The sequence below is a fragment of the Hermetia illucens genome, chromosome 1 (assembly GCF_905115235.1).
Source record: "Hermetia illucens chromosome 1, iHerIll2.2.curated.20191125, whole genome shotgun sequence".
In the NCBI taxonomy this organism is placed as follows: domain Eukaryota; kingdom Metazoa; phylum Arthropoda; class Insecta; order Diptera; family Stratiomyidae; genus Hermetia; species Hermetia illucens.
Window position 1 is genome coordinate 138,795,293 of NC_051849.1, and position 16,721 is coordinate 138,812,013.

At 39.5% G+C, this 16,721-nt stretch overlaps 1 protein-coding gene across 8 annotated transcripts in view; it reads right to left on the reverse strand.

Annotated features, from left to right (window-relative positions):
- Positions 1 to 16,721, reverse strand: part of LOC119646569 (GTPase-activating protein skywalker) — a 189,383-nt gene that overhangs the window by 81,123 nt on the left and 91,539 nt on the right. For 2 of the 8 annotated variants that reach the window (XM_038047052.1, XM_038047053.1), the window contains exon 1: positions 3,084 to 3,393. The exons of 2 other annotated variants lie outside the window; for them this stretch is intronic. The gene's annotated coding sequence lies outside the window, so the exon portion shown is untranslated. Of the gene's footprint in view, positions 1 to 3,083; positions 3,394 to 16,721 lie in introns of those variants that run through there. 4 more of the 8 variants (XM_038047054.1, XM_038047057.1, XM_038047058.1 and 1 more) reach the window with 4 other exon arrangements.

A 16,721-nucleotide genomic window follows, 5' to 3' on the forward strand; every position in this document is an offset into this window, starting at 1 on the left:
ATTTTGACTGACAATAAGCCGAGTTGGATATATGTTCAGAATAGGATTATTATAACACGGAACACCCCCGGTTTATGGACAGTTCACACGACAGATCTTTGATGCCGATGTACTTTAGCTGCAGCGGGCAACATCATGTTCACTAACGGATAGGCAAACGAATTTGGAATTTTCCACAGTACAATGAACTACAGTGGCAGTGGCTATGGGCTATGCGTCTCCCTCGACTCCAGATGGATGGTAGCTAAGGATTACACGACGGTTTTCGGGGATAATATGTCGACAGGAAGTGGCGGAAAAAATATGTTACTTCCTTGTGGTGTCTCCAAAAACGCATGTTTACACGGTTTGCTCACCATAATAAATGGGCGAAAATTTTACCGCGTAAATACAAACTTCATCATGGAATACTGAATTATGCTAAACATAATGTTGATATCACACTACATATAACTTTGAACACCCCTAGAATGGTAATTTTCTAGCTAGGGTCCATACCCGTGGGGGAGCAAAATATTGGGTTGGGGAAAAGAAATGTCGTATTTGTCATCGAAATTTGACGCTTTATTTAACATACTTAGAATTATCCGATTTGAATCAAATATGCACCGTTTTGTTCGCAAACTTGTTGCCATTTAGAAGACAACTTTATTATCCCCCTCTTATAAAACCCCCCTCCTTATTCACAAGAAACTCAGACAGCCAGTTTTCGCAAGCCTCTTTTGAGGCCAACTTAGTAGCACCAAGAGCGTTTTGCATGGACCCGAAAAGATGGTAATCACTTGATGCCAGGTCCAGACTATATGGTAGGTGCGATAGGAGATCCCATCCGAGCTCCCGTAGCTGCTGGGAGTCATCAAAGATGTGTGAGGCCGACCGTTATCCTGGTGGAACACAACATCATTCTTATTGACCGATTCTGCCCGCTTCTGGTCAATCGCCTGCTTCAAATGGTCGAGTTGCTCACAGTAGAGGATCGAATTGAGGGTCTGGCCATAGTTGAGCAGCCCACAGTGGATGATTCCCTTCCAATCCCACCAAACACACAGCGAAATCTCCCTGGCCCTCAATCCGAACCTGGCCAATCGAGCGAATGCTCACATGCCGGTCTACTTGGATGATTTCGAGGATTTTATCGGTTTCTATGATGATTGGCCTACCAGTACGGGGTGTATCTTCGAAATCCACCCATCCATTTTTACCTTTCAGGTAGTAAAAACATAAAATATGACGAATTTCTTCCTTTCTTCCAACTTTGACGCGCTATAACTTGAGACTGAAAGGTACGATCACAACACTGTCAAAGAGACACTTGTACCGTAGATTGTTGTCTTTAAATCGCCGTATAGTATGACCCGATGCGATAAGTACAACACAAGGCATGGTTAAGTATCGCCATCTACTGACAAAATACGACATTTCTTTTCCCCCAACCCAGTATTATAAATGGGGTGGTGTGCTAGGTAGAAAGATGTCACATTTGGTTTGTTTCGACTGATTCCTAGCAAGCTGGTGGAAAATGCCATCCCTACATTTTTGATTTGATGTACCACGATTAGGTAGATAGATCACACTCTACAAGTAGCATCCTTTGTAATCCGCGCATTAATAAACATCTAGAGTCCATCCTCTCATGCTCTATGGTTCCGAGTGTTGGCCGGATACCAAAGGCAATGAACGCCGCTTCGTGATAATGGAAGCGAAAATGTTGCATTGGATCAATAACATAACATGCTATGATCACATTCGAAATGAGGACATCGGTGATCAATATAGTGTTGCAACCATAGTGAAGAAGTCGTAAAAGAGGCATTGCCGATGCAATTTGCGTGAAAGAAACGGCCCAAAGGCCGACCGAAACAAATGATGAGCCTACCTAGATGATGATTTAAGAACGAGGCTAAGGAAAAGGTTTGGATCAAATAATAATGCGATCGCCGCCACTCTATTAGAAAAGTGTGGAAATGTTAAAGATTTTGGTATCTTGTATCACTTTCCAAGAAAACCAACGGAACGAACGGAAGATTTGTACAGAGATTGTCTTTGATTTTTATGAACAATGAAAGCCTCTCATATGTAAAGTGTAAGTATCTCGGTGGAATTGATCGAGGTTCAAAGGGAAAGGAGATAGAAATTGAAGAGAAAAACTTCAGCTTTCAAGATGTGACAAGGTAGTAGTAACCCTAAATGCTGTCCTTATAAAAAGCTCATTAACATTTTCATCGTGAGGCTCAACGTAACAGAGTCCAAACTGTTTGACGTATGCATGGCAATATCCTTAACGAACTATTTTCACAAAGTAAAGGTTCTTTCCCAGCAAAATTACACTTAGAGACTACAATAAATAACGAGATCTTCTGATAAATTTAATTTGACTGGAAAATCAAAAGGTTCGACTCCACTCATTGGGAGGTAGCTCTGCGACAAAATATAGAACAAATGTTCGTTTTACTTTTCGGCAATCTTGCTTCCTTTTGGAATTCTACTTTCAACAAGGAAAGCGAACTATGGCCAACAACACCAGGAAGTACGTCATATCCCATAACTTCATGAAACTTTAAGAGTTTTGTAGTTTTAAAAATTGTATTGTCTGCACGGTTCCCACTACATCGGCTAACTTGCAAGTGAATGTTGATTTTGATCCGGTTCGATGGACTATTATTTGCTTTAAATTGATCAAAAGGCATTACATGTCACCTTTTTTAATCGCAAAATATAGCGTCAATTGAGTGTCAGAAACTGTCTCGTTGCTTCAAAATACCAATCTATTTTTAATGGATTGGCATGCCAATGTAGCTCCCCTGCTGAATGCAGTTGTGGGAAATAAAATGAAATATCAATGAATGTTTCTACTGTTCGGAGTTCCCCATATCTGATAGCGATCGTTCGAACTGTCCATCACTTGATACCGTCGGGTCTGCAACAAGCATATACCATAAAATAGATGTCGATCTTGCGATTATATAAATTTTCACCGATTCCACTAGTTTATAGACAAAATTGTGGCAACTATCACGTGCATACATAAACAACTTTGCATTTGCTATATCAGTTACACTAGCGATCATGTGAACGATATTCACTTGTAATTTCCACCACTTCTATTGGATATATTACACTATCCGCTTCAAAACATACGTCACTCTCCTAATTCCTCGGCAAAATTAACTCTGCTACTTTCCTCAGCAGGGGGTAGCGTAAGCATAGTTCTAGCCGCAGGAAACTCGAAACCGATACTACACTATCCCCTGTATTGCAAGCGGATCTTGGGCGCGCAAAAAGAACCTAACGACCGACTTCAGATAAACTTCGATAAGTGATTGGACAGCGACCAAGGGAGTTTGGATATTTGAAATGTATCTTACGGCCGTAATGCTAGAACTGGGTACTTTTTTTCGCGGTTGGACTATAACAGGTTATCATTGGAGCGAGATAGTCCATAAATTTTAGAACACGCTAAGGTGCCGATCTAGTTGGAAAGCGATAGGCTAGGAGCTTACGATTCAAGTTTTTAGTCAAGTTTATCGGAATAAAGCTCACACTCTGCTATGGGGCGAATGCAAGCAGGGGTTGCAATGTGTAATGACAACATACATTAGGGGTGTTGGCACAGAATATCGGAAGTCAATTTATCTAATCAATTTTCGAGGTTGTATTTATGGAACTTGTGAATTACTAGATCAGATCAATTGATTTGTATTATCGGTTATCACGTGAGTTTTGGAAGCGCTGGAGGCATGGAAATTGGCACGAAGATCAAAGCTGATCCTCAGCAATATCAACTGAGCGAAAAAATCAAATTTATTTTTATCCATACGCTGTGAGGTACATATGTGTGTGTAATGAGGTCAGCACAGCCTGCATATAAGAGCAGGGAAACAATATGGAGGCGCGCGATGGAAACATTTCCAAAAACAAATAACTAAATTGTAAATCATCCAAGTGGTTACATATTCGGCTTCAATATTGATACAATACGTTATACACGCATACATAGTTGCTGTAAGGATTTAAAGGTTCCATGGCGGCCCAATTACATGAGGTCCATCCGTGTTGATTGAAATTGTCAGGACTTTGCAATAAGTTTACATGTCTCCTCAACTGTCACATGGTCCAGCTCATCATTAACATCATGTCACTCCTTGCAAATATATCTTCTTAGACCTGCAAAAATGTGGTAAAGGTAATCAATTACACGTTTATATCTCGACTATTGGCCAGCAACCTGATCCATGTCGAACGAAAATGATGTACTCATAAATCATAAGCGAATCAGAACAACATCAAACCGCACTGGTCAAACACAAACACGAACAAGAATAAGGATAGGAGAATACAACTTTGAGACCGTTGACAATTTCTCCTATCTAGGGTCGAAAATCACAACCGATAACAACTACGATGATGAAATCCGCGCACGGTTGTTGTCAGCTAACAGAGCCTATTTCAGCTTACAAAGACTGTTCCGCTCGAAACGTCTCACCATAGGGTCAAAGCTCTTACTGTACAAGACTATGATCTTGCCAGTCCTCATGTATTCCTCGGAAACTTGGGTTCTTATCAAGAAAAATTGCGAACTCTTGGCCGCGTTCGAGAGAAGAATCCTCCGAAGAATTTTTGGCCCCCCTACATGAGGATGGACGATTCCGTAGCCTACACAATGACGAAATCTATGAGCGATACCATGACCGTCCGGTTGTGGATAAAATCCGGCTCAATAGGTTACGGTGGGCGGGTCACTTAATCCGTATGGATGAAGATGATCCCACCCGGAAAGTCTATAAGGGCAATATCTATGGTAGGAAAAGAGGACGAGGCAGACCCTGCCTAAGATGGAGCGATGGCGTGGGCCAGGACGCCAGACAGCTTTTAGGGATATCGAATTGGAGGACCTCGGCGCAAAACCGGAATGTCTGGAGTTCCTTATTAAGGCAGGCCTAGACCGGATACCGGTTGTTGCGCCGTTGATGATGATGATGAATCAGTTAAACATTTCACGTTGAATTTGAAGGGTGCATTTTTTGATTCCGGTGTCAGTATCTTTAAGCATTATATCGCCGACAGGAAAGCGATTCACTGTTATTGATGTGGCCACCAAGTCCAAGAAACCAAGTCTCCCAGTACTATAATTTCACCGATAAGAAGCCTCTTCTTTTTTTGTTACAACTGGTTGCCAGAAGTTTTTCATGAAGGAATAGATTCTTAATACGGGCCCAACACAATTATACTTAGAATTTAAATAATATAACTTTAATTCTAGTGGGAGCATGTTGGACTGTCACTACATCGGCCTATTTTGACTAGAAATTGATTCGATCCATACCCAAAACAGTTGAGTTGGGTTTCAACCATATTCATCATCATCATCAACGGCGCAACAACCGGTATCCGGTCTAGGCCTGCCTTAATAAGGAACTCCAGACATCCCGGTTTTGCGCCTAGGTCCACCAATTCTATATCCGCAAAAGCTGTCTGGCGTCCCGGCCTACGCCATCGCTCCATCTTAGGCAGGGTCTGCCTCGTCTTCTTTTTCTACCATAGATATTGCCCTTATAGACTTTCCTAATTGCGGTCAGTAATACATAGATTTGGAAGCAGTCTTCTGCATGGGTACCTTATCTTCTTCGCATCTACTCGCATGAGTAGAGAGCCTTGACCCGACTTCGTTATGCGACTGTCGTTTGGCGCTGGAAGAATTACCTTTTTAATTGCAGAAGAGAGAGAATATTAATGGGCATTGGGCTGCCAGTGCTCTTTTCATTGGTATAAGTGAAGCTGCCAGCTCGTCCTGACGAAACGCCCTAAGATCTCTACAAATATGTGGGAGCAAATCAACGAGCATAAGTACTGACGCCTCGACAAACGTCGGGAAGTGCCGCGTGTGCACCACGACTGAAGTCAATTTTCAAGGATCTGGTCTAAAGAAAATAATTGTCTGAAAGTAAGTTTAGGACTTTAAGTCGGATCACTGGAATGGACTCTAATCAGTTGATGGATAAACGATCCTGTTTTAACCTCAAAATCTCAAAATTAATATATCGATGACGCTACCTCTGCCTCTGCCCGGGGAGCAGCGTGACCGAAGTGGTTACTGGGTGTTATTTGCTTTCTTTTGTACATATATGATAATTCATAGTAGAGTAGAATTATATTGATGTTTAAAATCGCCTAGTAATTTCAGGCCTAAGCCGCCAAGGCTGATCTAAATTTTCTTTTAGGAATATAGGGGCCCTAAGCCTGCCATGCACTTGATGGCCGATCGGACCAATTGGAGAGAAACTTTCTTTCTCGGTTTTTGGTTCACGGATTTATATAACCATGGCGAGTTCAGATTGTTTGAACAACGTTCTGTAACTCGTTTCTTAGTCTCTGAAGCAGAAAAACTACCAGAAATATGCTCTAAAATGGCTAAAGTATACGGTATAAGCTATATAAATCATGGAGTGTGGGTAAAACGGCTCAAAAGTTGTCTGGCAAACATCGTTCTAGTCGGCAATTGAAGTTTCAACTCCCTCACTCGAGATTAGAATTGCTGACAGTGTTTTTGCTGGCCGCCATGTAACAATCAAAATGATTGAATGGAAAGTTCAAGTTAGTATTGGTACAGCTCACCACATTATCATTAACAAGGTTAAGTATCAAATAAAGTGTGTAAAGGATCCCCAACGATTTGACGATCTTCAATGGACCGTGGCATTTTTGTTAAACAGATGATGAATGTCAACAAAACCAAGGTTCTCAGTCTGACAGGTTATCACACAGTTTTAATAACCAGATTATAGAAGATGCTTCTCTATTTATGATATATATCTAGGAACCGTTGTTTGTGCATATGACGGGACTGAACACCATGTTTTGTATAAAGTCCGAAAATGCATCCGTGCCAGTGTTCTGCACTGCTATTTGCAAACTAAATGATTTCGCCAACACTTGCCTGCGGGCATTCGGGATACTCTGGCCCAACACAATCTAGAATGAAGGACTTCGTCGGTTTAGAGACCAGATATTTGTTGATATGCTTCTAATAAGCAGTCACATTTTAAGAAAGTGTAAACTCTTCTCTTTCTCTGGCTATGCTATGTAGAGGAACTCACTACCGCAGGATTGCTGACTTGTGCGTCGCCTTAGAGCGGACACTAGATGATGGCAGGCGTCTAGAAAAATCCTCGAGGGAGTTGACATCCATTTCAGTGAATCACGTAGGCGTCACAAATAATTCCTGGAAGGACTAGAAGCGGGAAAATAATTGAAACAGACACTTCGTCCACATCCACGCGGAGAAACGCGCTTAATCGGTAATTAATGTTTGATCGTCGTGGAAATTGATCCCAAAACTGCTGATAGATAATTTTCATGTTTTCTGTATAGATGTCCAAAATTAATATACCGCAGAGGTAGTCAGACACTCCCCCTATGTTTTATCTTCCTTAGCACTTGACTTTTCGAATGTCCAGATCCGTACTGTATCGACAAAAAAATATCGATAAAAAATCTACACTTCGCATTCGTCTATAAAAGTTCCAATTAAAAAGCTGGCTATCGGCATCAACAATCATTTAGATTGACACATATTTCGATCATAAATCATAAAAGCCTGCAATATTTTCCACGGTTTTACTGATGCATTGGAACTTTTTACCAAGCAAAGGCGACAATGGAACACTATAAGGATAACCCGATTTAAGATTTTTTAATGTAAGTCTTCTCACTTTACAATGCTTGAAAAATTAACGAACACTTATAAACCATCATATATTTGTATTGATAAAGCTACCGTTTAACCCGAAAAACTTACCAATTTCAAGTGTAATCTCTTAAGAAAAAGTGATGAGTTTGCTCAGTGGTATCAAAAGTGACAACAGAGCCTTCGAATTTACTGTGAAACTAGTTTCAAACATGATTTAAAAATGGACAAGTAGTTGGACCTGATTATGAAGAAACAGCAAAATTTCCTAATGCACTTAAAGATGATTATAACCAAAAATGTTTTTAACGTCGATGAGAGAGCGAGAAACATTCACTTTGACGGATATTTATTTCCAGGGAGGGAGCTCCAAAGCCCCTAACCATAGGTTTATATTTGTTTTGGGTCTTATCAAAACTCAAGTTTCGTGTACAATTCATAAAGTCCAGAAGCCTTGCAGACTTTTCCAAATCAATTTCGAAATATTCCATTTCAAATTCAGCATTTTTTTTACTATAAAGTTTAAGTTTTTACCACTGAATAAAGATTGAGCTGGAGTTCTTTGAAAAAAATCTCAACTGACCATCAATTTTATATCAGTGGTTGATCGTCTTCTTGAATTTCCTCCAATTCTTGATCAAAGCGATAAAAATATAAACAAGTCGGAATACCGGAAGCTGGCGCTTCATTTTTCCATTCATATTTGGCTAAAAACCTAAAATAATCCTTCATATTTTTTTCAAACTACAAGATATACGTACATATACCCTAAACAAACAAACATTGCCTACTACCGAATATTATACTTATACATGCATGTATATATCATAAATAGATTGTACAAAAATTTTCGATTTACTTCGTGGATAAAAGTATACATATGTACATATAAAGTACGTATATTGAATACCGCTTGTATATCTACCTGAATTAGGCACTAACCTAAAGCTTGATTCACATATAGATATAAATACATACCTATGTCTGTCTCGAGTAATTGATATTGATATGTAAATGATTAAAAAACTAAAACGAAATGTTTCCCTGCGACCTCCCATTCATCTGAGCTCACTTTGCCGTGGTATTGGCGAATTGATATGTTATGATGACGTCATACACGTTTTAGAATGCATGAAATTCACATAAAATGTAAAAGTTCCACCCCCTCTTTGTTAATAAAAGTTGGATGTCTTACAAGCTTCATGCCTTATGTTATCCCTTATATCACTGTTAAATCTTGTACTTCCAGCAAACCCCTTTCCGGTAAAATTTCTGAAATATGATCATATACTATTGCTAACTTTGTCTGTTGTTTTGTGCAGATTTCTGAACCGCAAAATACGGACTGGATTCAGTCTAGATACATCACGGTAATTTTCGGTTGAATAGGTTCTGAGAAAGAAACCTGTTACACTTTCTGGGGGTCATATTATGAGCCCTCACTGCCCTACATTTCACCAGACCCGCCCCAGACTCAACACAAAATGCCGCCACTTTCTATAAGTATAGAGATTCACAAACCACACGTTTTTACCAAATTTCGTGACAAGCAGTCTTGCCATTTCGGATTTAATAGGATATGACAGACAGACAGACATTTGTTTCACACAAAACCTTAAAAATCTATCCATAAGATCGTCGTGAGGTTCCGTAATTAAATTCGAGGAAGCCTCAAGTTCAACTTATAACATACATACATAAAGCGATTTGGCGGTGCCCGACGTTATTGATATTGTTTATAATTTGTTTAACAGCTGTACTGCCTTGAAGGACCTCACCTTGCCTTTGCCTGGTTTTCTTCAATAAATCAATCAATTTATAGAACTATAAATCATATGCATATTACCAATTGGGTATAATATCAAAATATTAGAGTACCTACAGAGAGGGAAATTGATCACCGTGATTTTGCTGGTAATTATATGCTGTTCAATCAATCTCTATAATCATATCAGAGAGCAAAAAGCTCTCGTTTAGCAAAGGATTGAGAAAATAACGCATTTTTTCTAAAATATAAAATATGATAATATTGATAGTAGTAAAACATACTCAAATTAGACAAATTCTCCTAAACATTTCATCTTAATAAGTCAAAATAATTAAATTCAGGATGAAAACTGAAAAACAAAAATTTTCCAAACACGGAACAATGCTTTCCCCGGTCCCACGAGGAATGTTTGCGGTAGGCTTTTCTGCGAAAATGAAGATTAACTGAAGACATGGAAGCAATAATTCATTACGACTCGTACCATCAAATAAAGTTTCAATTCTTTTCACATCAAGGGTAAGTCACAATAACATGCGCATGGGGGCTGCTTGTCCAAACAGAAGCGAAATTATCTATGCTATAAACGCACTCAAGCCGAGAAAAGCCACCGGCCTTGATGATCTCCCTGCGGAACTGTTCGGTTCAGTTCCTGCAGTCTCTGCAGAATCGTTGCTTCGACTCATTCGTAAATTGCGGGAATCTGAGATCTTTATCAATTAATGGAAGGAGTTGGGGAAGGCCACCTGCCTTGAATGCGAGTGTATCTGGAATTCTCTACCCGGAATGGGCACTTCAGAGAAGAATAGTTGGTATTCGAGCAACATATGACGGCGCAAAATATCACATGATACATCGAGATAAAATCTCAGAGGAATATGAAGCCGTAAGCGGAGTCGGAGGATCGATCTTGTCAACGAGACTTTTTCTCATTATCGGTGACGTTCTTCATGTTACCCTGACTGCAGGTTGTGAAGCATTTCAATGAATGATGTCCACTTTCCTTTTCCCTCTACTTACGATTTTATCGAGTCATAGAGCTTGATCAAAGCTATCTTATTAATCACATCCTCACATCCCAGTGAATTAAAAAGTGGTGATATCCTTCCTGCAAATGTCACTAGCCTAATACAGCCTCTCGACCAGGGCGTTACAGAAACTTTTAAACAACACTATCGGGGACTGTTTTTGCAAATCATTCTGCAGGATTGCGAAACACGAGATATGAATGAAGCGCCAAAGTTAGTTAACATGAAGCATGGTGTGCAGGAGCTTGGGAAAAAGTTCAGAATTAAATCCTGCAAAAACACTGGAGAAAACTACACGACGGGCTGAAAGAAGGAGAAACAGAAAGTTTTGAAAACTTGACAGACATGGTTCATGCAATTCCTGAATGCGAAGTCTTGAATAAAAATGTCGTGAAGGATAGGATTGTTGGGCATGGGTCCGAAGAACTTACAGACCAAGATATTGTAGGGGCACACTGCCTCCTACAGGATTCTGTAATCCTGTAGTGTACCATTACAGTCTTGATTGAAGTGCTTTAACACACTTCTAGGCCCTGATCCAATTGGATTGTTGCGCCAACGGTTATTTATGATATTTATTTTCCTAACAGCACTTACGTACGCCGTTTTTAAACAGTCATGGGTTAACCAAAAACGTTGTTATCCGAAGCAGCTGTCTCCCTCTCCTCCTGTCTGTATTTATAATAATTAACACAATAGGAGGCATTGATATAGGAAATCTAAGATAAAGTAGATTGCTGCGCTATGAAGAAGAGTCTCCAGAAATGTTACTTACGATCGAGGTCACACAGAAAGCGCACTCTCAACAACTACGATGTAATAAGGGAGAAATTTACTTTGGAGGAGTGGTGGGTTCTATTTTTCAAAAGAATCATCAAGATATGTTTCGAAAAGATTAGAGTATGCAAACTTATTGAATCATTAGAGTATGCAAACTTATTGAATCATTAATATGTTTAGACTGAATGCATTTGACAACCGCGTAATCAATGTTAGTAAAAACAACACAATATCAAAAGGTTTACTTTTATTATCAATCATATTCACTTTATCGACATCCCTTGTTGCTTGCAAAAACACTGCAAGCACAAAGCTTCTGAATTCAGATAATACGTTTTATTAGCCTGTGGAGCTTCTTTGAAATATGCAGGAAAGTGACGATTTCTATCGTTTTATTACTATACCGCGCTTATCACTTTATTCATTCCGAATTATAAAATGCTTTCTGAATATAACAGATAAGGGAGTATGGAATAATAGTGCTTTATAATGGAAGCTTTTCGTAGTTCAATTTCCCATTGAAAATTAAACCAGAATATTTGAACCCCTGTAATATGCTGAATCAAATTCGGTCTACTTTCAAGATTTTCATAAAAAAATATATAAAATTAACTTAGAGGCAATCAAATATGCGGCTCAAGGTTCCGTCGAGAAAGCGACGATGTAGAAACGCCGGTCATGGAATCAACAAAAAGAATATATTTCCTTCAAGGACACTTCATATCTATGAAATTTAGCCCCTTGATTGAAATTGAAATTTTTTCCTTTGGAAATAAGGTAATGCCTAATCAAGGGAATAAATGGTCAAAGTGTAAAAACCTTAAAAGTTATCCAAATTTGAACGTTTATGAATCCCCTGTAGACGTAGCCATTGAAAGAAAGGTACATTTTTAATAGAGTAAAGAATAGACAGTCAAACTGGGCGATTAGGCCATATTGGTAAAGATACAGCAAGACAAATTTATGTTTTAGTTACGTTCGTATGTTCTAGCTCGCTTCACTTCAGACAATATGAGCAGGAATTCACGCTAAATATAAGACGATATGCATGAACATTAGGTGACAACCCTAAAACCCTAAAATTACTACCGTGCGTGAAATTTGTTTAGCTGCACACATTTTTTATCAGTATAAAGTAAAACGGAAATGCATTGAAAAAGTAAATACACAAGTTTTTAAATTGATTAAAAAATATACAAATACTTAAAAATTTCATGCTCCAACTCGGAGCAGAACAGAAATAATAGCAATTTTCGAAAATATGGAGGCCCATTTGCTTGGTCGCACTACAATTAATTGTCAAAATATCGAAATGTAATCGATAATTTTGATAATTTTGAGTCTCTAGTAAGTATTTGGGCCACCAATTTTGTTAATTTTTTCAAAAATTTTGTTTCGCAGTAAATTAATTAACTTTCGAAGTGTCTCAATGTCCAAACCCAAACATCAAGTCCGCTGCTGCTGAATGCCGCTGATCAGCTCTTACTAAAATGCCTCAAACACTTTCGATTGGATTAAGATCTGGACTTCTGGCTTTCTAGTCAAAAAATAGTAGTGAACGAAACGTTTTTGCTTCATCAATACTGTTATTATCTTTCTGAATTATGATTTCTATGATATTATTTATCTTTTGAATAGCTATTAGGTTGTTGCACATGATATGGTCGATTTGGCAACCAAGTGAAGTTAGTTGCGATTTTGCTGTATCAAACCACCACCAGTTGGCGCTGTTGGTGTTGAATGTGGCAGCCCTGAATTGCATTCTAACGAATACAGCGCCGTGAGAGTCAGTGCTTGATATTGGAAGTAATGCAAGGAATAAATAACCGGCGATCGCGATACAAAGCACACTCATACGAAGAGAGTTGTTACGACAAGAGTGAACTTAGTTTTACAAATGTAATCGTATTAAAGCTAATAAACAAGTAAGATCCCGAGCCGTTCTAGTTTTAATATATATTGTAGTAGACACTACAAATTGGTGACCCCGCATAAAAGACAATTATTCAGTGAGTGCAATGGCTACAAGTGATAAAGTGAGTGAGGAGGATATACAAACTCCGAAGATAGATACGCGTAGAAGACTGGAAGAATTTTTACCTCCGCGTTCAGACGTGCGTGTAGACTCTATTCGCGACGTGAAACTTCCGCCATTTTGGGCACCGAGGCCTACATTGTGGTTCGCGCAAGTGGAAGCACAATTTGCTTCAAATCGCATTACAACAGACAATGCTAAGTTCAACGCAGTGATTTCCTGTCTAGATTTTGCGATACTAGAGCAAATCGCTGATGTGGTAGAAAAACCTCCATTAGTGAATAAATACGACGAATTAAAGCGTCAGCTCATTCAACGATTTACTGATACACCGGAAACGAGTCTAACAAAAGTTCTAACAGAATTGGAGTTAGGGGATAAACGACCATCTCAATTTTATCGGGAAATTAAGTCAATGGCTGGTGATCAATTGCCTGAAGATGCGGTGAGAGCGTTATGGTTGAGATGGTTACCCTCTCGCGTACGTGCGATTTTAACTGTGTCAACCGATACAAAAATGAGCGTTCTCTCAGAAATGGCCGACCGTATAATGGACGAATTTAGTGCGACATCGTCTGTGTCAAGTGTAAGCCGAAACGTGGAATTTACTCAGATTCCAAAAGAGGAACCTGCAAAGAAAAACGTGTTGGACGAAATTCTGGAACGTTTGAAGAAATTGGAAATGGGTGCACGACGAGAGCGAAGCCGTTCGAACAACCGACAACGTTCACGATCACGATTCCGACAATATGGTAACAGCGATTGGTGTTATTATCACCGTACTTTCGGAAATAAAGCCAACAAGTGTCGAGAACCGTGCTCTTTCGTTCAATCGAAGCCGGCGGAAAACTAATTCTGCCATCGTCAATACGTACGGTCAGCGATGGCGTAACGAAGAACCGTCTTTTGGTATCGGATAAGTCAAACGGGATTACATTTCTCGTCGACACAGGTGCCGATATTTCAGTTATTCCGCATACTAACAACAAGGATGTGGCTTCTTCTTTTTGCCTTTACGCCGCAAACGGTTCAATCATACAAACTTTCGGAAAAAAAAACACTGAAACTTGATTTTGGACTTCGCAGAAAATTTCAATGGACATTTAGTGTTGCAAAGGTGTCGAGACCAATAATTGGGGCCGATTTTCCCAATTTTTATAATTTATTGGTCGATTTGCGTCGAAAACGACTTGTTGACGGTGAAACATCATTAGAAGCAGCTACAACAACTACAATCGATTCTGCACCAACATTGTCAACTATTCGAAGAGGAGACGAGTTTCATGAACTCCTTGCAAAATTCCCGTCAATAACGAATCCGAGTATTAAGACCGCAATTCGAGAACATGTCGTCAAACATCACATTACGACTCGAGGCACACCAGTAGCAGAACGACCAAGACGTCTACCACCGGACAAATACGCAGCAGCCAAACAGGAATTTCAACGAATGGTGGAGGATGGAATCTGTCGTCCTTCCAGTAGTCAATGGGCTAGTCCATTACACCTGGTAGCAAAAAAGTCACAGGAATGGCGGCCTTGTGGGGACTACCGTCGACTAAATGCGATAACGATTCCCGATCGTTATCCTATTGCGAATGTTGAAGATTTTACCTACAACCTCGAAAATAAAAAAGTGTTTACAACGATTGATTTAGTTCGAGCATACCATCAGGTACCAGTTGCCGAAGAAGACGTTGCCAAAACAGCAGTAATCACACCATTTGGATTGTTTGAATTTATTTATATGCCATTTGGTTTACGAAATGCCGCTCAAACTTTTCAACGGTATATAGATATTGTTTTGAGAGGCCTCGACTTTTGCTTTGGATATTTGGACGATATCCTTGTCGCTTCGAACAGCCTGGAACAACACAAGCAACATTTAGAAGTTCTTTTTAAGAGACTGAGCGAATACGGCATCAAAGTCAACCCGAGTAAATGCCATTTTGCCAAAGAAAGTGTACAATATTTGGGTTATACGGTCAACAGCGAAGGGATTCAACCTTTGTCCACGGAAGTCGATGCGATACGAAACGCGAAACGCCCAGAAACTATTATGGAGCTTCGAAGGTATTTGGGACTTCTAAATTTTTATCGTCGCTTCATGAAGAATGCAGCTGAAGTACTGTTACCATTGAATAAATTGATTGGTAATAGTAAGAAAAACGATCGAACACGAATACAATGGACACAACAAAGTGAAGACGCATTTGAGAAAAGCAAAGGCTTGCTCGAAAGTACCGCATTGCTTTCTCATCCGATTTTAAATGCACCAATAGCGTTATGTACCGATGCGTCGAACTTTGCGATGGGAGCTGTACTGGAGCAGCAGCAAAATGCGACATGGAAGCCTTTAGGTTTCTTTTCAAAGAAATTCAGCAACGCACAAAGAAATTATAGTACTTATGACAAAGAACTTCAAGCGATTTATTCTGCTATTAAATATTTTCAGAGCCGACTTGAAGGAAGGCAATTTCTTATCAAAACGGATCATCTTCCATTAACACATGCGTTTTTACAGAAATTATCGAAGGCTACTCCACGACAGGCACGACAACTTGCATATATTTCGCAATTCAATGCTGAAATTATGTATGTTAAAGGAAGCTTGAATATTGTCCCAGATGCTTTATCACGGTTAGAAGGAATTGAAACAACTGCGCTGGATCCGGAAGAAATTGCAGTTGAACAACAACGGGACGAAGAGTTAAAAAATCTTTTGGATTCGACTACATCATCACTTCAACTGAAAGAATTTCCTGTAGATAATAATCACATTTTATATTGTGATGTTTCAACAGGCACCGTAAGACCGTTTATTCCTAAACAACTTCGACGAAGAGCATTCGACTCAATTCATCGATTATCGCATCCAGGAGTAAAAGCGAGTAAGAAGTTGATTCGCAAACGATATGTGTGGCCGCAAATGGATAAGGACATAGCAATATGGACTAAAAATTGCATTAATTGTCAGCGATCGAAAGTACATCGACATACCGTACAATCACCAATGCATTTTCCGTCGACAGACAAACGATTCGAACATGTACATATTGATATTGTCGGACCACTGCCAGCTTCTCAGAATTTTCGATATCTATTTACAATGATCGACAGGTTTTCGAGATGGACTGAAGCTGTTCCTACAACTGACACGCTTGCTGACACAATTGCAACTGCATTCTATACATCATGGATTGCCAGGTTTGGAACACCTCGAATTATAACTAGTGACAGAGGAAGTCAATTCGAATCTTCGCTATTTCGATCGTTAACGAAGTTAATCGGTTCAAAGAACATCAAGACAACAGCATATCATCCTGCTTCGAACGAAATGATCGAGCGATGGCATCGAACATTGAAAACAGCTTTAATGTGCCACGAAACGATGAATTGGATTGATACGTTACCTACCGTTTTGTTAGG